Source organism: Sciurus carolinensis, chromosome 1 (genome assembly GCF_902686445.1).
Source record: "Sciurus carolinensis chromosome 1, mSciCar1.2, whole genome shotgun sequence".
Lineage (NCBI taxonomy): Eukaryota > Metazoa > Chordata > Mammalia > Rodentia > Sciuridae > Sciurus > Sciurus carolinensis.
The window spans coordinates 118,386,468-118,411,102 of NC_062213.1; the positions used below are offsets into that span (position 1 = coordinate 118,386,468).

The 24,635-nt window shown below is 35.4% G+C and overlaps 1 pseudogene; it reads right to left on the reverse strand.

Moving 5' to 3' along the window:
* Positions 1-442: 442 nt before the first annotated feature.
* LOC124992340 (60S ribosomal protein L10-like) lies at positions 443-24,500 on the reverse strand (annotated as a pseudogene).
* Between the last annotated feature and the right edge of the window lie 135 nt (positions 24,501-24,635).

Here is a 24,635-nt window from a genome sequence, read left to right on the forward strand (position 1 = left end):
GAACTCCTATAAAATAAACATGTTTAGATTTTAGGGTTTTAGTAATTAATAATTTATACATAAATTAAACTATGAAATGAGTGAACTAGAGAAAAGAATGACTCAATAGCAATTTTTCTAGATGACTTTGTGCAACATAGACCTGAGTCAAATCTAAATCTAACGCACTGCATAAAAATAAGAATCAAATACACCTGTGAGACGTGAGCCTTATGAACAACCAGGTCTCTCTATGTTCATAAAACTCTATCAGATTTTATATCAGAACACAAATATTGGAGAATTAGTCAAGACTATGAACTTATAGAGCTCAGGAGTATCTCCTTACTTCGTATTCCCCAGCATACACAACACACACACACACACACACACACACACACACACACACAATACAGGATCTATAGTGTGTATGATTTAAAAAGGGACAACACAGTGGAAATCCTCAAGAGTGCAGGGGGCTCCGCTTGACCAGGGAACGATGATTAAGGGTGAATTTAACCCCACAACCATCAGGAATGAACTGCTTCTCAGCTACCAGATCTTCAAATTCATCAGCATTAAACTTGGTAAAGCACCACTTCTTTGAGATGTGGACCTTCTGGAGGTCAGTGAACTTGAAGTTGGCCCTGAATAGGACCTCAACCTTATGTTCCTCATTCTGCAGCTTTGTGCAGATGGACATGATGACTTAACCAATGTGAATCCTGGTCACTGTGCCCTGGGGTTTCCCAAAGGCACCCTGCACACCAAATTGGAGCCTATCAGCCCCAGCACAGGACAGCATCTTGTTCATGCAGATGACATAGAAAGGGTAGAGCAGAACATGGATTATGAAAGCCATCTTTGCTACAACTTTTTACAGTGTACTTGTTGACAGCCTCCAAGGCTTTCAGAAAATAGCCGCTAGTATTCATTAGACACTGAGTGAACCACAGAATGGGAACTCATCATCTTCCACCTTTTTCCGCCCAAGGTCAAAAATGTCAATCTTGGCATCCAGGCCACCCCTGTAAAAATGAGACTTTGGGTTCTGTTTGTTCTTAGAATATCTGTAACCCTAACTATAAACTCCTTTTAAAGCCAATATTTTATTTAAAAATTCCCAATTAAAAAAAAAATAAATGTCTTTGAGTGTTGTGGATATAGCTCACTGGTAGAGCACTTTCCTGGCATATATGAGGTCCTGGGTTCCATTCCCAAGACCACACACACACACACACACACACACACACACACACACTCAAATCTTCTTTGCTCTACAGTACTGAGCTCTCAAATTTACTACATGTCAGAACAGTTTGGGTCTCACTACAGGCATGTTTACTAGTGGGCACTTAGATTTTCAGTCATCAATTTGATAATACATTCTTATTTCCTCATACTTAGCCAATTATAGCAGGACACTGAGAAAAGTACCACTGTTTTAAACATTTCTTTTAACTAGGGGAAGTGACTGATTAGGCACCCTCTGAATAGACCCTTACCTAAACACCACATGTAGGCAAATGCATGTATGCATTTCTTAACAGTTTCTATTGCTAGTGCCTATTGTTTCTTTATCAAACTCTTGTACAACCATACATTTATCTATTAAGTAATTCCCACTTTTCCCACTAGAAAACAAGCTCTTTAGGGCAAAGGATCAAATCATTTGGTAGACCAGTGTGCCTAGTGATATGCCTAGATTTAGAGATGTTCAATAAAATGTCTTTAATAGGTGACAATTTGTCATCTCTATACAGACTGCCTCTGTATTCTTCAAACATTAAATTAATGGGATGATAAATTGATAAGTGCAACAAAATACTAAAAAATATATAGAGTAAAAACTACATGTGAGAGTCAGGAACAGTCATTACCATTATAATATAAAAGAATATATGTACTTCTTTTATTATCATTCTGCTGATCAAAAAAAATTAAAAATGATTTTTAAATCTATTTAACTGATTTATTGGTTTACTCAGAGGTAAATTAAATCTGTCAAAACTTGGGAAAAATCCCAGCATTGGAAGCAATGGAAGAATGTCATCAAAATAGAAGAAATTGTGAAATTGATGCTTGAAAAATGCAGATGTACCCAGACTAAAGAAAGATACAACTCTCACTCATAAGCACTAACTCACTGAAAAATAAGAAAATTGAAAACTGGTTACAGAAACATGGCCCATAACCATAAATCTAACTCAGTTTCATTAAGCCCAAAGCAGGAAAACAATAAAAACAAAAACAATACAAATATTAATACTGCTAATGCTACTACTAATTAATATAATGAAATTGTTAAAATAATTATACTAGCTCACATGTATCAAGCACTGCCTACATTCTAGGTGTGCTATAAGTATATGTATTGTTATTCATGACTGAAAACCAGTCTATGAGGTAGAGGCTATTTCATGAATATGTTATAAATAAGGAGATTGAAATTCAAAGAGATAATTTGCCTAAGATCTCAGAGGTAATAACTAGTACAGGAAGGTTAAATCTAGGCAAATCCTTTCTATTATTTCTCTCAGGTTGAATAGGTAATAAATATATATTCCAGACAGACAGAGCTTTAGATTAACAACTGATAGAAAGATAAGGATAAAAAGATAGTAAAACATCTGGGGACTTAATTTTTTTTGGGGGAGGGGGGGTTATTTTGTACTATAGATTGAACCCAGAGGTGCTTTATCACTGAACTACATCCTCAGTCCTTTTATTATTTTATTTATTTTATTTTATTTTTGTACTGGGGATTTAACCCAGAGACACTCTACTATTGATTTACATCCCCAGCCCTTTTTATTTGTATTTTGAGACAGAATCTTGCTAAGTTTCTTCAGGTCTTGCTAAATTGCTAAGACTGGCCTTGAACTTGTGATCCTTCTGCTTCAGTCTACTAAGTTCCTAGGATTACAGGCATGTGCAACCATGCCTGGCTTGTTTGTTGTTGTTGTTTTTGGTTTTATTTTTTAAATTTGGAACAGGGCCTCTCTAAGTTGCTGAGAGTCTTGCTAAGTTGCTGAGACTGGCCGCAAACTTGAAATCCTACTACCCCAGACTCCTAAATCACTGAGATTAGAGGTCTGCACCACTATGCCCAGTCAAAAACTTGATTTTTGTTTTGGTGATAATTTTTGTTTTGGTAACAATTTCCGCATACAACCCCAAAAGCTCAACTTATGAAATAAAACACTGAAAAATTGGACTTCATCAAAATAAAACAAATTTCTGCACTGTGAGAAACACTATTAAGAGAATTAAAAAGAAGCTACAGATTGACAGTATGCATTTGGAAGACACATATAAAATTGAAGACTTATCAAAAATATACAAAGAACCCATAAAATTATATATAAAGAAGACATACAATTCAATAAAAAGGGAAACACACCCTGATAAGTTGATGATGATATATAATGGGGGTTGTGGCAGGGGGGTGAGAAAAGAATGGAGACACTTTAGATTATGTAGAGGGAAATGAGAGGGAGGAGGAGGCGGGATATGAAAAATGGTGGAATGAGACAGACATCATTACCCTATGTACATGTATGATTACACGAATGGTATGAATCTACATCATGTACAACCATAGAATTGAAAAGTTGTGGGTGTTTACCCCTTTGTCTGCTGTGATGACCTGCAGTCTACCAGCATATTGACGCCTTTTTTGAGAGCAGATTGCTCACTGTCAGGCATCTATCATCCACCATTTGCCTGCCTCTCGCCTGTCCATCGCCTGCCTTACACCTATCCATCATTCAACACTTGAGGTTCACCTCCCGATCGTCCGACAACAGTCAGCAAACTGATCGCCAACCGCCAGTGGAGCACCAGCTGCCTGCTGCTGCCTGGAAGTTCACTGTTACAGTACCTGCAGGTTTGATTACATGTGGCTGCCTCCATTTTGAGGCAGTAGCCAGGCCCCGTAGGACCCCTGGCCGGACTGACTGAGCCCTATCTCCAGGATCCCTCAGCCCAACTGATCACTCCCTGCCTCTGGGGCCCTCACATCGACTGACTGCTCCCTCTCGCCAGGACCCCCAGACCAACTGACTACGCCCTATCACTGGGACCCCAGACCGACTGATTGTAACCAGCCTCCAGGATCCCACAACCACACCAAACACACCGGAACTCCAGGACCCCTGCCGGACCAACTGCATCCCGTCTCCAGGACCTCCAGCTGACCACGTCCACCCCTGAGCTGCAGCTCCCCATTTGTCAACACATTTCAAAGCCAGAGCGGCCATCTTGGATAATCCTGGAAGCCATAGCTCCGATCTTTAGGTGGGGCAAATCCCATCCTGAGATGCCTGCTGAAGGCTTGAAGCTCATTGTCAGGTACCTCTCATGCATCAGGCTACTGAATACTGGGAGGTTTCCTTAGTATATGACTATTATACAGTAGATTTTCTTTTTTCTCCTTTTTAAAAAAATTTAAGTTTTTATTTCTTTACTTTTCTTGCTCTCTTTTCCTTTTGTTTACCTGTTCCCTCAGAGTCTCTTTCTCCCTTTTTTGCATTCTAACATCTGATTTCTTTTGATTACACTCTCACCCTTTCTATTTTCTAGAACTTCTGTATATTCTTTTCTTATCCCATTAATAGCCACATTCTACATCCCTCTGCATCCTCTTTGTCCTCCATTAGAAACTGCATACCTTATTGCAAACCTGTTTGTTTTACCAAAGATAATATTTGAACTCATTTTGTTTATTATGACAATTTTGTTATTGTCCCCATAGGGGCTATTTGGTCTAGGATTGCATAGTGTCTGATTTGGGCACTGCTAATATTGATCTCCCCTTAAAGAAAGGGTTTTGGAAACCTATAGGGCCACTATAAGCCTATAGGGGGAAATCTGCAATACCCCAGATCTGCACTGCTAGAGGGGAAGATACATGAACAACATGAAAAAACAAGGGAAGAAAATGATCCAAACAAATCTAGATTCTATGTTAATAGAATCCAATGACAGTATGTTAGAAGAAATGTCAGAAAAGGACTTCAGATTATACATGATTAAGATGATTCCTGCAGGTGCAGGAAGCAAAAGATTATTTCAACAAAGAGATAGAGATTCTCAAAAAAACCAAACGGAAATCCTTGAAATGAAGGAGATAATAAACCAAATAAAAAACTCAATGGAAAGCGTCACCAACAGATTAGACCACTTGGAAGACAGAACCTCAGACAATGAAGACAAAACGTTTAATCTTGAAAATAAAGTTGCCCAAACAGAGAAGATGGTAAGAAATCATGAACAGAATCTCCAAGAACTATGGGACATCATGAAAAGACCAAATTTAAGAATTATTGGGATTGAGGAAGGCACAGAGATACAAACCAAAGGAATTGAAAAGTTGTACCCCATTTGTGTACAATGAACCAAAATGCAGTCTGTAAAAATAATTTAAAAAATGGAAACACTTCTGACAGACACATCATCAAATAAGATATTTATGTAGTACAAGAACATAAGAAAAGATGCACAGAATTATTTTACATAATAGCATTTATTAGGACATTGCAAGAAGAAAGCCACACTAAGATGTCACTATACAGCTATGGGTAGTGACAAAATTTCAGTCAAAATGAGTGACTAAAACCCTGAATCTTATAATAACAAAATCTAGAGAGGACACCCAGCAATAGGAACTCTCACTCTTCACTGGTGTTAAAGTGGTAGTTACTTTGGAGGAGAGTTTGGCTCTCACTTAGAAAACTGAATATACTTTAGACAATCCATCGATTGAGCTCCCACATATTTACTATTTGAAACTTGACCACACAAAAATCTACACATTAATTTTTATTGTCACTTTATTGATAATTACCAAATATTAAAATTCAACCATGCCAACTAAGTAGAATTTATCCCAGATATGCAAGTCTTGTTCAACATTCAATGAGCAAATAATGTAATCCATCAAGCTAAAGATCAAAATTTACATGATCATGTCAATCGATGCAAAGAATCTTGACAAAATTCAACACTCATTCATAATAAAAAACTCACTATAAACTAGGAAGAAAAGGAAACTTCCTCAATTTGATAAAAATTATATATAAAAAAACCTACAACTAACATCATACTTAATGGTGAGAAAATAGAAACTTTCCCACTAAGATCAGGAACAGGCTGTCCCCTCTTACCACTGCTTTCCCACATCACATTAGAAGTCCTAGTTAAAATCATAGGTATAACATGTACAGATTGGGAGGAAGAAATAGAGCTACATTTATTCACAGATGACATGGTTGTACATGTAGAAAATGCAGAATTAACAAAAATAACAAAATCCAGCCACTATTAAGTGGTTATAGCAAGACTGCAGGATACTTGAGTAATATGAAAGAATTAAGCACTTTCCTATATGCCAACAATGGAAAAGTGGAACTTGTAATTAAAAACACAATACCATTTATATTAGTACACCCTAAAATAAAATTCTTAATGTTTAATCTCACAAAACATACACAAATCAACATGAGGAAAACCATAAAACTCTGATGAAATAGATCAAAGAAGAACTATATAAAAATAAATAATTTTTGAAAAAGAAGAACTAAATAGAAAAATATTCCATGCTGATGGATATGAAAACTCAATATTGTCAAAGCGCTAGTTTTTCCCAATTTGATTCACAGATTCAATACAATCCCAATCAAAATTTCAGCAAGTCATTTTGTAGATATTAATAAACTGATTCTAAAGTTTAAGTGGAGAGTTAAAACAGCATAATAACCAACACAGTAGTGAAAGAAAAGAACAAACTGAAGACTGACATCATCTGTTTTCAAGACACAGTATATAGTTGTAGTAGGCAAGTCACTGTGGTATTCCCAAAGAACAGAAAAACAGATCCAATATTTTCTGTTAGAATTGAGAGTCTAAAAATAGACCCACAAAAGAAAGTCAAAACTTATTTTTGGTAAAGGGGGCAAGGGCAATACAAACGAGAAAAAAAATAGTCTTTTCCATAAATGTTGTTGTGCTATTAACATTAAAAAATGTGTTTTGTGCAGACCTAACACCCTAAACAGAAATTAACTCAAAATGGATCACAGACTTAAATAACAATTCTAAAATCCTAAAACTCCTGAAAACTAACATGCAAAAAAATCTGGAAGCCCTATGTTTGTCAATTACTTTTCAGATGAACACCAAAAGCATAATGCCTAAAGAGTTACAAATTGGTGCAGCCACTCTGGAAAGTAGTGTGGAGATTCCTTAGAAACTTGGAATGGACCCAAATTTTGACCCAGTTATCCCACTCCTTGGTTTATACCCAAAGGACTTAAAATTAGCATTCTACAGTAACACAGCCACATCAATGTTCATAGCAAGCAGCTCAATTCACAATAGCTAGATTGTGGAACCAACCTAGATGCCCTTCAACAGATGAATGGATAAAGAAACTGTGGTATATATACACAATGGAATATTATTCAGTCGTAAAGAATAATAATATTATGGCATTTGCAGATAAGTGGATGGAATTGGAGAATATCATGCTAAGTGAAATAAACCAAGCCCAAAAAAACCAAAGACTGAATGTTTTTCCTGATGAATGGAGAATGATACATACTGGGGGTGGGGATGTAGGGAGTGAGAGAAGAATGGGGCAACTTTAGACTATGTAGAAGGAAATGAGGGGGGATTATGAAAAATAGTGGAATGAGACAGACATCATTACCCTAGGTACATGTATGATTACATGAATGGTATGAATCTACATCATGCACAACCATAGAAATGAAAAGATGTACCCATTTGTGTACAATGAATCAAAATGCAGTCTATAAGATAAAAAAAATAGATAAAAAAAGGAAAAAAGAAACAATAAGATGGAAACACTACAGTTAAAAGTGTCTGCTCTATGAAAGATATCATCAACAGAATCAAAAGAAAAGTCACAAATTGGGAGAAAAACATTTGTAAATAATGTGTCTAATACAGGAATGTTAACCAGAATGTAGAAAACTTTAAATCTGAACACTAACAAACAAATGACTAATTAAAAAATAAGTCAAAGACTAGCAGACACCTTACAAAATAAGATACACAGAGGGAAAGAAAATAGCATGAGAAGATTCTCCACTTCATATGTCATCAGGGAAATGCAGGTTAACACAACAAAAAGATACTACTACATAACTGTTACAATGGCCAAAATTCAAAACAGTGACAACAACAAATACTGGCAAGGATGTAGAATAATAGGAATTTTCATTACTCGTGGGAATGAAAAGTAGTACAACCACCGAGGAAGATAGATTAGCAGTTTTTTTTTTTACAATACTAAACATACTCTTACCATAAAATCCAGCAATTTTACTTCATGTTATTTATCCAAAGGAATTGAAAACTTATGTCCACACAATCACCCTCACACAGATATTTATAACAGTTTATTCGTTATTGCAAAAACTTGGAAGTAACCATAGTGCCCTTTGGTAGATGAAAAAAGAAACTGATAATTCAGACAATGGAATATTATTTAACACTAAAAAATGTTATTGAGTCATAACAAAATACAGAATAAACTAAAATGGATATTACTACTCAGTCAGACAATCTGAAAAAGCAATATATTGTATGATTCCAATTATTCTGGAATAAACAAGGTTTGGAGGCAGTATAAATATCAGTGTTTTCCAGGGAATATGGGGGAGGAAAGGATGAGTTTGGAGGATTTTTAAGTCATAAAAAGTACACTGCATAATGTTATAATGGTGGTACATATAATGAGACATTTGCCGAATGCATAAAATGCATGATAACAAAAGTAATTCCTAATGTAAACTATAGTCTTTGGCTGACAATGATGTGTCAATGCAGGTTCATCAATTGTAGCAACTACACTACTCTGAGGTGATCTTGAAGATTGGATAGATTATGTTTATGTTGTAACAGCAGACATATGGAAAAATCTCTGTACTTTCTCTTTGATTTCACTGTGTAAATAAAATTGCTTTTTAAAAAATTGCTCTTAAAACATTTAAAGATTCCTAAAATGAACAAAATATCCTTCAGTATGTGACTGGGTATGAAACTTTTTCACATCTATATGATGGAGTATTCTTCATCAATTAAAAATAAATGAGTTATTAATACACAACAAGGAGGAAGCATACATGCATGTTACTAAGTGAAAGAAATCAGTTTGAAAAGGTTTTATAGTATGGAATCTCAAGTATATAACAAAGAAAAAGCAAAACTATATAGACAATATAAAGAGCAGTGGTTGTTAAATAGAAAAAAATATGATTTTTAGGGCAATGAAGCTATTTTGTTTAATACTTGATTGGTGTATGCTTGACATTATGCTTTTGTCAAAACCCATAGAATTTACACTGCAGAAAGTGAACTTCAACTCATCAAGGTTAAAAACAACATTGAGCAGGTCAGAGCATCCCAGGAAACAATGCACACTGTGACATGAGAATCTATTTGTATTACAAATAGATAAATTTTAGTCAAGAACATTGGAAGAAAAGTCTGACTTAAGTAACTTTCATAATGAGTAGTTTGTAAGTCACATATAACTACGCACAAGCACTGTATTCAAATTGAAAAAATTGCTTCCCACAGCAAACCAGTTTATCAATTCTGATATGGGTATACTATATATATGTATACTAGATTTGAACAGTTAAGTAAATGACTGGTAGATGCCTTGGAAGCCTTTTATCTCACTTTTGACCTGAGAATTTACAACTAAGCAAAGGAAAGAGACTAATTAATTTGTGTGGTAAAGGATTAGAGTTGGTGTTATCGAAATAAATCTATATTGAACTTAATAGATGCATATGTTACATATAAAAACATTTATACATAAGAATATGTTTACAAATGATTATATATACACACAGCACTGAGAGAATGAAAAATTTACATTGATATTGATGTGTCAGAAATCAGAGGGACACAGGAGTGAAGTGAAAGAACTCCTAATGGCCAAAGTTGGTTCAATTTGAGCAAATAATAATAATTTAAAAATTTTAGATTATACTCTAAAACCCCAAATGAATAGCCAAAAATCCATGACATGAATAAATTATTGAATAAATAAATAGGAAAGAAGAGACATGTTTTTGGCAGAAAATTCCAAATACTTAATTTAGGTACTATGTCTTCAAGGATAAGAAGCAAAAATTCACAATTTATAAAGTGGAGGCTATGACTTTTTTTCTGAACAGTATAGAATAAAAAGGTATAAAAAGATTAACTTTACAGAGAGAAAGTCTGACAAACAACCTCAGTCAGTGATAAACTATGTTGCTGGTAGGAATTGTTTGTATAAATAGATGAAAATCAGACTTGAATCATCTGGTCTTCTTCCCCAAACCTAAGACCTCAATTTAACCACAAGAAAGTGTCAGGCAGGTCCCAATAGAGGGGTCTTATGACATCCTTGGCCAGTATACCTCAAACTTGTAAATATATTTTTTAAAAAATGTGTCTGTAAAAAAACATAGTGAGGGCGATCCAAGATGGCGGCCTAGAGGGAGACTGCACCCCCAGTCACTCCAGAACCCACGAGTTAAGAAGGGGAGGCATTGAGAGACTCGGACTGAAATAGAGCCACGGGTGAGTCTGCCCACTGGGTAAAGCTCGGCCCGGGTGGCAGGCCCAGATAGAGGTGGCTTATCGGAGCCGGGCAGGGCAGGTGGAGTCTTCCACAGGCAGTCCTGCGCACTCCGGCGGTGGGCCCCGCCCACACAGCCAGCTTCTCCAGAATCCCGGAGCGGGCCCACTAGTGAGAGCCTTTCTGACCAGAACAAGCTTCAAGTCCTGGAGCCAGCGCAGCACAGCGTACTCTGGCACACAAGCAGCTTCAGGGACCAAGATAGGGCAGCCAGAGATCTCCCCAAGTAGCCTGGACCCCTGCGGTGGGAGGTGCCTTTCAAGGCTAGCTTCTCCAGACCAGACCGCCCAGTGAGAGGTTTTCTACATAGAACCAGCCACAAGCCCCCGAACCAACGGAGAGCTTTGATCCGCAAGCAGCCTCTGGGATCAGGGCAGGGCAGCCAGAGACCTCTTCAGGCAACTCTGCCCACTCCGGCCTCAGGCTCTCTACACGGGGCGATCCAAGATGGCGGCCTAGAGGGTGACTGCACCCCCAGTCGCTCCAGAACCCAGGAGTTAAGAAAGGGAGGCATTGAGAGACTTGGACTGAAATAGAGCCACAGGTGAGTGTGCCCACTGGGTAAAGCTCGGCCCGGGTGGCAGGCCCAGATAGAGGTGGCTTATCGGAGCCGGGCAGGGCAGCTAGAGTCTTCCCAAGGTAGCCTTCCACACTCCGGCAGTGGGCTACTCCCACAAGGCCAGCTGCACGGTGCAAGCCCACAGTGAGAGCCTTTCCTGCACAGAGCCAGTTCCAAACCATGGAACCAGTAGAGGGCTAGGGGCAGTTTTCTTCGGATGTGCTGCATTATCAGATTCCTCCAAGACATCAGGCTACTGAAGGCTGGGAGGTGATACACTGGAAATCTACCGGGACACTATAAGCCAATAGCGGAAAACTGCAATATCTCAGGGTCCCACTGACAGCTGACCAATATGAGAAAACAAGGGAAGAAAATGTCCCAAAGAAACCTAGATACTACATCAATAAAACCCAATGACAGCACAGCAGAAGAAATGTCAGAAAGGGAGTTCAGAATGTACGTAATTAAAACGATCAGGGAAGCTAATGAGGAGATGAAAGAGCAAATGCAGGCATTGAAGGAGGAGATGAAAGAGCAAATGCAGGCATTAAATGATCGCACCAATCAACAGTTAAAAGACCAAATACGGGAAGCAAGAGATCATTTCAATAAAGACTTAGAGATACTGAAAAAAAAACAAACTGAAATCCTTGAAATGAAGGAAACAATAAACCAAGTTAAAAACTCCATAGAAAGCATAACCAATAGGATAGAACACCTGGAAGACAGAACCTCAGACATTGAAGACAAATTATTTAATCTTGAAAGCAAAGTTGGCCAAACAGAGAAGATGGTAAGAAATCATGAACAGAATCTACAAGAATTATGGGATATCATGAAAAGGCCAAATTTAAGAATTATTGGGATTGAGGAAGGCTTAGAGAAACAAACCAAAGGAATGAACAATCTATTCAATGAAATAATAACAGAAAATTTCCCAAATCTGAAGAATGAAATGGAAAATCAAGTACAAGAGGCTTATAGAACTCCAAACATACAAAATTACAACAGACCCACACCAAGGCACATTATTATGAAAATACCTAACATACAAAATAAAGACAGAATTTTAAAGGCCGTCAGAGAAAAGAATCAAATTACATTCAGAGGGAAACCAATAAGAATATCAGCAGATTTTTCAATCCAGACCCTAAAAGCTAGAAGGGCCTGGAACAACATATACCAAGCCCTGAAAGAAAACGGATGCCAACCAAGAATCTTATACCCAGCAAAACTTACCTTCAAATTTGACGATGAAATAAGATCCTTCCATGATAAACAAAAACTAAAGGAATTTACAAAAAGAAAGCCAGCATTACAGAACATTCTCAGCAAAATATTCCATGAGGAAGAGATGAAAAACAACGATGCAAATTAGCAACAGGAGGCACTAGCCTAAAGGAATAGCCAAATAAAGGAGAAACCAAATCATGTCAAAAACAAATATGAGTCAACTGACTGGGAATACAAATCATATCACAATAATAACCCTGAATGTTAATGGCCTGAATTCATCAATCAAAAGACACAGACTGGCAGATTGCATTAAAAAGAAAAATCCAACAATATGCTGCCTGCAAGAGACTCATCTCAGAAAGAGACACCCATAGACTAAAGGTGAAAGGATGGGAAAAAACATACCATGCACACGGACACAGCAAAAAAGCTGGAGTATCCATCCTCATTTCAGATAATGTGGACTTCAAACCAAAACTACTCAGAAGGGATAAAGAAGGACATTACATGCTGCTTAAGGGAAGCATAAATCAGCAAGACATAACAATCATAAATATCTATGCCCCGAACATTGGCTCATCCACGTACGTCAAACAAATCCTTCTCAATTCCAGAAATCAAATAGACCACAACACAATAATACTAGGTGATTTTAACACACCTCTCTCACCACTGGATAGATCGTCCAAACAAAAATTGAATAAAGAAACTATAGATCTCAACAACACAATCAACACTATAGACTTAACGGACATATATAGAATATACCATCCAACAAAGAACGAATACACTTTCTTCTCAGCAGCACATGGATCCTTCTCTAAAATAGACCATATTTTATGCCACAAAGCTACTGTTAGCAAATACAAGAAGATAGAGATACTACCTTGTACTCTATCAGATCATAATGGATTGAAATTAGAAATAAATGACAGAATAAAAAACAGAAACTTCTCCAATACCTGGAGATTAAATAATACACTATTATATGATGAATGGATAACAGAAGACATCAGGAGGGAAATAAAAAAATTCTTAGAAGTAAACGAGAACAAAGACACATCATATCAAAATCTCTGGGACACTATGAAAGCAGTACTTAGAGGAAGATTTATTTCATGGAGCGCATTTAATAAAAGAAGTAAAACTCAAAAAATAAACGACCTAACACTACAGCTCAAAGGCCTAGAAAAAGAAGAAGCAGACCAACACCAAAAGTAGTAGAAGACAGGAAATAGTTCAAACTCAGAGCCTGAAATCAACGAAATCGAAACGAAAGAAACAATGACAAAAATTGACAAAATAAATAGTTGGTTCTTTGAAAAAATAAACAAAATTGATAAACCCTTAGCCACACTAACAAAGAGAAAGAGGGAGAAAACTCAAATTACTAAATTCGGAATGAACAAGGAAACATCACAACAGACATGAGTGAAATACAAAACATAACTAGAAGCTATTTCGAAAATCTATACTCCAACAAAACAGAAAACCTCGAAGACATCAACAAATTATAGAGACATATGAATTACCTAAACTGAATGAGGAGGACATACACAACTTAAATAAACCAATTTCAAGCAATGAAATAGAAGAGATCATCAAAAGCCTACCAACAAAGAAAAGTCCAGGACCAGATGGGATCTCAGCCGAGTTCTACAAAACCTTTAAAGAAGAGCTCATTCCAATACTCCACAAACTATTCCATGAAATAGAAGAGGAGGGAACCCTCCCAAACTTGTTCTATGAAGCCAATATCACCCTGATACCTACACCAGACAGAGACACATCTAGGAAAGAAAATTTCAGACCAATACCCTTAATGAACATCGACGCAAAAATTCTCAACAAAATTTTAGCAAATCGCATACAAATATATATTAAAAAGATAGTGCACCACGATCAAGTGGGTTTTATCCCAGGGATGCAAGGTTGGTTCAACATTCGGAAATCAATAAATGTCATTCACCATATCAACAGACTTAAAGTTAAGAATCACATGATTATTTCAATAGATGCAGAAAAAGCATTCGATAAAATACAGCATCCCTTCATGCTCAAAACACTAGAAAAAATTGGGGTAGTGGGAACATTCCTTAACATTATAAAGGCAATCTACGCTAAGCCCATGGCTAATATCATTCTAAATGGTGAAAAACTGAAAGCGTTCCCCCTAAAAACTGGAACAAGGCAGGGATGCCCTCTTTCACCGCTTCTATTCAACATCGTCCTTGAGACTCTAGCCAGAGCAATCAGACAAACCAAAGAAATTAAAGGGATACGAATAGGAAAAGAAGAACTCAAACTATCCCTGTTCACTGATGACATGATTATATATTTAGAGGAACCTGGAAATTCCACCAGAAAACTGTTAGATCTCATAAGTGAATTCAGTAAAGTAGCAGGTTATAAGATCAATGCTCATAAATCCAATGCATTTTTATACATAAGTGATGAATCTTCAGAAAGAGAAATTAGGAAAACTACCCCATTCACAATAGCATCGAAAAAAATAAAATACTTGGGAATCAATCTCACAAAAGAGGTGAAAGACCTCTACAATGAGAACTACAGAACACTAAAGAAAGAAATTAAAGAAAACCTTAGAAGATGGAAAGATCTCCCATGTTCCATATTGTCAAAATGGCTATACTACCTAAAGTGCTATACAGATTCAATGCAATTCCAATTAAAATCCCAATGATGTACCTTGCAGAAGTAGAGCAAGCAATTATGAAATTGATCTGGAAGAATAAAAAACCTAGAATAGCTAAAGCAATCCTCAGTAGCAAGATTGAAGCAGGGGGTATCGCAATACCAGATCTTCAACTCTACTACAAAGCAATAGTAACAAAAATGGCATGGTATTGGTACCACAATAGACAGGTAGATCAATGGTACAGAATAGAGGACATGGACACAAACCCAAATAAATACAATTTTCTCATACTAGACAAAGGGGCCAAAAATATGCAATGGAGAAAAGATAGCCTCTTCAACAAATGGTGCTGGGAAAACTGGAAAACCATATGCAATCGAATGAAATTAAACCCCTAATCTCTCACCCTACACAAAACTCAACTCAAAATGGATCAGGGACCTTGGAATCAGACCAGAGACCCTGCATCTTATAGAAGAAAAAGTAGGTGCAAATCTTCAACTTGTTGGCTTAGGATCAGACTTCCTTAACAGGACTCCCATAGCACAAGAAATAAAAGCAAGAATCAACAACTGGGATAGATTCAAGCTAAAAAGCTTTCTCTCAGCAAAGGAAACTATCAGAAATGTGAAGAGAGAGCCTACAGAGTGGGAGAATATCTTTGCCAACCATACCTCAGATAGAGCGCTAATTTCCAGAATCTATAAAGAACTCAAAAAACTCTGCACCAAGAATACAAATAATCCAATCAACAAATGGGCTAAGGAAATGAACAGACACTTCACAGAAGATGTACAAGTAATCAACAGATATATGAAAAAATGTTCAACATCTTTAGTAATAAGGGAAATGCAAATCAAAACTACCCTAAGATTTCATCTCACCCCAATTAGAATGGCGATTATCAAGAATACAAGCAACAATAGGTGTTGGCGAGGATGTGGTGAAAAAGGAACACTCATACATTGCTGGTGGGGTTGCAAATTAGTGCAGCCACTCTGGAAAGCAGTGTGGAGATTCCTCAGAAAGCTTGGAATGGAACCACCATTTGACCCAGTTATCCCACAGCCACATCAATGTTCATTGCTGCTCAATTCACCATAGCCAGATTGTGGAACCAACCTAGATGCCCTTCAGTTGATGAATGGATAAAGAAACTGTGGCATATATATACAATGGAATATTACTCCGCAGTGAAGAATGATAAAATTATGGCATTTGTAGGCAAATGGACGAAATTGGAGAATATCATGCTAAGTGAGATAAGCCAATCTCAAAAAACTAAAGGACGAATGATCTCGCTGATAAGCGGATGAGGACATATAATGGGGGGTGGGAGGGGTTAGTATTAGGTTTAGGGTTAGGTTTAGGGTTAGGGATAAGGAGAGCGGTACGAATGAAGGAAAGAAGGACTGTATAGAGGGAAAAAAGGGGTGGGAGGGGTGGGGGGAAGGGAAAAAAAAATAAACATCATTGCCCTATGTAAACGTATGATTACACAAATGGTATGTCTTGACTCCATGTACAAATAGAGAAACAACATGTATCCCATTTGTATACAATAAAAAAAAAAAAAAAAAAAAAAACATAGTGAATAGGAGCTTTCAAAAACACGTAAATGTGTGGAGATATCCTGGATGCCATCCTATGATTTTATTGAAAAACTAAAGAATTAAAAAATTAATTATGAGCTTTCATTAATAATTATATATCTCTGTTGGCTTATTCTTTGTAGCAAATATACTCTACTAATGTAAGATGTTAATAGGAAACATTGAAAAAGAGTATATTTGGAAAGTCTACTAAAACCTCAATATTTTTGTAAATTTAAAACTGTTCTAAAATATAAAGTCTTTTTTAAAAGCATTAATTTTTTTCTCATGAAAATAGTATATATATATATATATATATATATATATATATATATATATACACCTATTTACTTTATATAATATCCAGAAAGACCACAGAGTATGACAGTGCATTACTTCACTTGAATAAAAAGCAGCACCAATTATAGCCATGATGCCAAATGTGGCTTCTTTGCTGGAGTAGTTTAATATAGCATGTAAATATTGATCTGGAAAATTCATTCTTTATTTTATTTGAAAAAGAACATCCTATGCTTTACTTTGGTCCCAATTCAAATGGAACCATTCTTGTGAGGTCAACCCTACCCACACCAGGCCCAATGCCCCCACCCCTCTTATGCCACCATATTGCATTCTTTTATTTTTCTTGTAACTGTGAAAAATACCCCCAATTCCCATTCATTTCCATATTTTTTATCAGTTTTACCTTTCCTATAACTTCATAATGACAGGTAATCTGTGTTGTTCACATCTGTTCTCATAGGAGAAGCTTGATAAATATCTGTTCACCTCCAATGTCTTACAATCAGGCATGTACTCCAATATCTAGGAAAAACTGTATTAATTGCTTTCCTTGCATTGACTCATTAGAAATTCAATATATTCAAAACTAACTTTTTTCATTTTGTTGTGTTTTGCAGAAATTTTCAAAGGATGCTACTTCTCAAAAGCCTTATTTCTTTGGGCTCTGAGTAACTTAAGAATGTATAAATGCATTCTACTGTCATGTACAACTAATTAGAACAAATAAAATTTTAAAAAAGAACATCAGGAAAGGTTTGTTTGTAACTGGAATAAAAGAGTCATTTACTTTTGGCATGAAGATATGTAGTGACTCTCATCCTCAGGCATGATTTGGTCTGAATATATTTGGACAATGTGATCATCCCTGGGCTACTTTCCTGTGGATGTTGTAATAGATTACCACAAATTTGGTGGCTTAAACAGAAAAAAAATGAATTCTCTCTCTTGGGGGCGAGAAGTCTAAAATCTAGATGAAGGGAGGATGACCCTTCTCTTAAAGACTTTGGAGAATAATCTATTACTTTCCTCTTCCAGTTCTTGTGGCTGTTGGCATTCCTTGTCTTGTGATCACAACTCTTTCTCTGCTTCATTTTCACATCACTTTCTGTTCTATACTAGTCAATCTACCTCTGACCCTCTCTTAAAAGCATATGTGTGATTATATTTAGATTACATCAAATAATATAGCATAAACTCTTCATCTAAAGATCTTTAATTTGATTATGTATTTTGAAATATGTTAATATTATTACATATAATAATATATTTAACATATAAATTAGTAAGATTTATTTTCCTTTTTGATTATAAGGTAATATTCACAGATTCAGAGGAGACAGGTCATTATCTCTGGGCCACCATTTAGTGAACTACAATCCCAACAGTAATTCCACCATACTATTACATTAATGCCATCATACCACTCAACATAGATGAATAGGAACTATGTCATACAATGAGTACAGAGAGGAAAAACTGGATGATCAAGCAATGCACTTGCATTCCTTTTAGTACTGTTTTTGACAGTTAATGACAAAGTCACCAACTCTGGCCTAAGAAGGGCTTGATGAGTGTGGGCTGAAATACCTAAGGAGCAAAGGTCTGGATCATGCAAACACGGGAGCCAAAAATTACCAGTGAATTTGCTTAGTGAGAGTCAGGGGAAACTAGACTGGATGGAGGATAGGAAAAATGCTTAACATTTCTGGCTTTAAAACCAATTCTAGCAGTGAAAGATGCAATTTAACCCTTTAACTTTCAATTTCTAAATCTGTCCAAGAAGAAAGATCCACTGGAATCCTGGGAGATTTCTCCATACCTTATTTGAGGAGCCACACAAGTGTGAACCCTGGTAGATTCTGATAAATGTTTTTGGTTATGATCTCAGGAAAACAAACAAACAAAAACCGATTTATGCCCCCAGTTGAAGGAAGTGCTGAGTAAGATAAGACTAGATTGTTAACATTCTTTGCGGTTTGACTTGGTTAAAAAAAAATTGCCTTACCCAAACTTGGATCTTTTTCTGAGGCATCCCTCATTAAGCAGAGATGCTGATGTAAAAAAATCCAATTGCCTTGCCCCAGTGGGAATGATCATGGTTTAAGAACTCCTGTTAGGATCAATCATAATCTTCACTGGCACTACATTAACAGCTCTACATCTCCCCGTATTCTTAAAAGACAGTCTCTTCATTAATCTTCATCTCAGGATTTGCTTTATGGGGAACTTCAACCCATAGAAACATTCAATTTTTATAACAAAAGTACAATTTTGACTTACAGGTTTACTCTAAAGTAAAAAGTTTGCTATTTTACTTTTTCCTCTCCGTTTATGTTCCAAAGTGCTAATATGACCATGGAATTTGGGATCTTATACTTTCTCATTCTGATTTTCCTTTCCCAAATGGTCACTCTGAAATTACTACACTATTTGAATTCATTTAACTTTTGTTTTTCTGTACGACTCACTATATCTTTTAAATGTGTGAACATATTTACTATCCATGAGATTATTAAAGTCATCAGAATATATAACATTGGAAGAGAATAACAAATTGGAAGAAAGCAGGAGAGAGACACACAGATCATAGAAATCATAAGAAAGAAAGTAAATCAAGGAATGAATATTGGAGAATTTCTAATTTTAGAAAATAGGATGAGAAATAAGAGAAACTAGTTGTTATCATTTGTGAAAGTAAAGCCTCAGAGAGTAGTTTTCTCTCTAAAGAGCTATCAATCCCCAGTATCTCTCACACACACAAACAGCTAGATTGAAGAACTAATATGACAAATCAAAATCCTGATTTAAACATTACACAAAATGTGCATGTATTAAAATAGCATATGGTACTCCATTATGCACAATTTTGTGTATTTATTTGCTAAAACAGAAATTAGTTTCTAAAAATTTTGAACATCAGAACTCCAGAAGTTAAGAATGAATGTGTGCAATATGTATGTGGCTGTACAAAACTATAATCTAAGGAAAATTATACTCTGGATTTTTCCAAAATTTTCTTAATTCCATATTATGTAGTTTGTAAAAGGAAAGTGAAGAACAAACATTTAGATCTGAGAAAAGGAAAAGATTTTGCTTGTGCTTTTATAATTAAAACTGGCATTTCCTGGTATTTTGAAATGAATAAAATAATCTTAAAATATTTACCAATTTAAATTTTACTAAGAAATCTATAATCTTTTTTTTATCTTCTATTCCTTCACAATCCACTTTTATGGTCATTATGAATTCTCATTTATTTGTCTGTTTTATTAACAGCACACTATATTTTAACCTTCAGAAAAAAATGACAAACATTCAGATTCTAATCCCCATAGGTATCTTTAACAATGAATCGAAATGCAGTCTTATTAAAAAAACACTAGTAAAAAATAACTTACTTTCTTATGTACTAAATTGCATGTTTTCCCTGGTTTCTTCTTTTCTAATAACATTTCTTGGGTAATGAACCCTGATGGTTCAGTGCTTCTATTTTACATTTATTCAGAGAAATCATTTTGAAAATACTAGTATGTAGTTAGGCTAATTAATGCATTTAGAGGTTATTATTTTAAATACCACTACCAGAATCAAAAGAGGGTCCTCTTCAATTCTATTGTCTATTTGCTTTGCTTAAATCTTGACTAAGAATGATAGAGTCAATAAATTTGTACTATATTCTGAAAAAAAAGGTGTGTCCTCTTCTTTCTGAACACTTCCCAAATCTCTTTTCTAATTTTAATTTACCTTATCATTTTAACTATTATGTATTTTATGTTTAATTGTTTCCTATGGAAAATTCTACCTCTTCCACTAGAACATAAGCACTATGAAAACAAGAGAACAGTTTTGTTCCCTACAATTATACTTAGGAGAATAAAGATCATCTTGATTTAAGCATTTTGTAAATACCTTTAATAAATGACATATTTCTACCATATGTTTAAAAAAATTATATAATTAATTCACTTTTCTTTTTTATAGAGAATTCTGTATTATCATCATGAATACTTTCCAAATTCAATTAATGTTGAACAATGGGTATTGGCAGGGAAGACTGTGAAAAATAATTTTATTCATAAAATTCTCATATGTATACAAAACATTAATTTAGATTTGTGAGAATTAATTTTCCAATGTAAATTTAATTTGCATGAAGTTTAAGGAAATAAAAACTCTTCAAATTATGGCAATACAAAAGTTATTTGAATAAATAAAATCACCCTCTCAATTCCAAATAAGCTTTCATTAATGGGTTACCACAATTGAAATTATAATACTCATTAGATTAAGTGATCCCTTCTTTGGTATGGTTGTTTTTTTATAACAGGAAGGAAATAAGATTTTGTTAGTTATTAGTTTGCATAATTTATATACCTGAAATTTTTACAAATGCATTTAATTGCTCTGTGCAGCAAATTGCTCTAGACTTTTCAGTTTAGTTGAAGTAACAAAGTAAATGAATTGGTGCATCACAGTCAATGATTAGACTTGGTTGATTTATTATATTAATATAAATGAGCCTTACGTTGCATTTCAACTTGGTTCTCTGAGATCATGACCAAATTACCAAATTGCCCACAAATTTCTCCAACTCAGTGCTCAGATCTCAAATTCATTGTCTCGAACTAAATTTACTACTTATTTCCTTTCACTACCCCAAAACGCCTCTTCCATGCTCTCTGAATTACTGATCACATAATAATTCACTCTAGGATCTTGAAGATCATAGTCTACTCTTTATTTTTTATTCATCTTGTTGGTGTCAAATAATCATACAGATTTTACCTATAAACATTGTTTTAAAGAATTCCATCTGCAACTGAGGAAGTCTTCAACTTTTACCAGGGAAACTGCTATGACCCCTGAATTAATTTCCTGCATTTATTTTCTCATAACCCCTTGTCAATTGTTCATACTTCCTCAATATGTATTTCCTCAAATGAAGAGTCTCATCAGGTCATGTCCTTGCCTAAAATTCTACACTGGTTCCTGGAAGCATGCCAAATAAATAAATCCTTCACTGCCTCAGTTCAGATAACTTTTCTAAACTACTGTTGTCTGCCCTGTGCACTACATTTGATGGCTAATTATACATGTCAGTTTGAACGAACTAAGAGACGTCCATATTTCTGGACATGTTTGTTGGAGTGTTCCCAGAAGAAATCATCATTTGAATCAAGAGACTGAATAAAAATTTGACATCACCTATCTTGGTGGGTATCATCCAATCTGTGAAGGCCCTGATAAAATAAAAAGGGGGAGAAAAGACAAATTTGTTTTTTTCCTTAGATGGGACATTCATCTTCTGCCTTCAAATGTCAGAGCTCCTAATTCTCTGGTCTTGAGACTGCAGAACTTTTGGCAGCATTTTCTTCCCCATCCCTTGTTTTCACAACTTCGACTGCAGACTGGGAGTTACACAGTCAACTTCTCCAGTTCTTAAGTCCAGACTTGGACTAATTGTGCCACGAGCTCTCCTTGTCCTACAGTTTTCATATGGCATTTCATGAGACTTCCAGTCCTTCACAATCACATGAGCTAATTCCCACAATTTCTTTTTATAGAACTTTTAATGCTATTGGTTGTCTTTCACTGGAAAAACTGGACTAAGACACTAAGTATCTTTATACATCATTCTCTGTTACATGCATATTTCTATTGCATGGAATATCTTTTTCCTATTATTATGCTTAGAACTTTTTATGACTGGTATAGTAAAAGTATCATCATTTCTATTTTTTTTTCAGCACTGGGGATTAAATCTAGGGTCTTGTGCATGCTATGCAAGTGCTCTACCACTGAACTATATCCCTAGTTCTTTTCATTTTTATTTTGAGACAGGATCTTGCTAAGCTGCCCATACCAACTATGAACTTTGATACTCCTGCCTCATACCACTGGAGTCTCTTGGATTACAGGTGTGTACACCATACACAGCTTCAACTATTCTTAAAAACTTCCTTCAATTGTCCTTGAATTTTTCCAGTGACTTGCTCCTGTATCAACCTTCTATATGCCTCTGTTTCAGAATTCATTAAGCTGCACTGTAATTACATGTCAATGTATCTGTTCAACTAGGTCAGAAATGATATTCTCTTGTCTTTTCTTCCCTGTGCCTAGTATAGTACCTGGTGCACATATGTAATGCAATGAATTTTTCACTATGGATATTGTATAGAAATTCAATTTCATAATTTGCAGTTGATATTTTGCACATTTTCTATCATTTTAGTTAAATTCTCTATTTGGTGATACTGTGTCATCATATCTTTCATTATCTCTTAGATATGGTTTCCTTTAGGACTTACATCTACTTATGGTATCTGCTTTGAAATATCTGTCTGCTAAGTCTGACATCTAGTCCTTCTCAAAGACATTTTTATCGCCTATTTTTTCTTATGTATGGAGCACACTAACTTGTTTTCTTTCATAGCTCATAATTATTCTAGGCAGTTTGTTATGGCAACTTCCAACCTACACCCCCTACAGAGCTTGATGTTTATTTTATTAATCATTGCCTGGACTATTTCAGATATGGTTCTATGTCCCCTTCTATGTGTAGCCTTTGATGTCATTCTTCAGAAGGCATACAGCCTTAGCACACACATAGTTGCTTGAGATTTAATAGATTTTCTTGAATTCAAAAGTGTTTGTGTTTACTCCAAGTCCTAAGGACAATTTAAAGAGACTTAAAATGGTTGGAGGCCTTTGTAAGAATTCTCACAAATTATAGTTGTTTTTCTCAGAAAAGGGCCCATGGGGCTTTTGATGGTGCTATTTCAGAAATATCTTTCATGTGCTCTCTGACTTTACTATAAAACATTTTAGTATGTTAATAAGAAAAAAATATATTTTATTTATTTAAAAAATTTGTTGTAGAAAACTTGCCAGGTCTGTGGATATCAACAGATAAAAGTTCTATATTTGTTCAGATAATAAATGTTACTGACTCTTAAGAATTTAGTTTGCTAAGTGATCTTTGAATATAAGTATTTGCCATGTTTTGAAATTTCTAATAAAATAACTTTACCTTCTATACACTGTAATAGATGATAGTATGGATATGGGGTAATTCATGGTGAGAGATACTTCTTATGTTTGTTTGTATTATTCTATCTCAGTATTAATATACAATCAGTAGATGTTATCAGATAATTAAGTTATAAATGGAATAATATACAAGAGAAGAATTTGGATTTAATATCTAATATTCAGTGTTTGAAATAAAAACTTATTTATGGAATATGATCAAATGCAACAGGAAAAAAGTTTAGAAAGACTTTTTTTTTAAGAAAGACATATTCAAGAGTTAAATTCTCTTTTAAAATGTAAAACTCCACCTCACTTACCATCCATAATCAAAAGTCACAGGTGATCAGTGGGGCTAAGATCAGGTAAAACCTCATGTTTGTGAGATCTTGAAAAGCAAGTGTTCTTATTTACACACCTGTGTCCATAAATGGCTTCTGTGAAGGACCAAATATCTTCAATCTCCTTTGCCATCTCTCAATCACTATAAGCATACCTCCTCCCAGACCACAGATAAGTCTCCCATGATGTACAGGTTTTATACAGCCCACAAGGGTACAGCATAGATCTACTTATATAATAAATCCTGAAGAGTATTTTATGGGACAG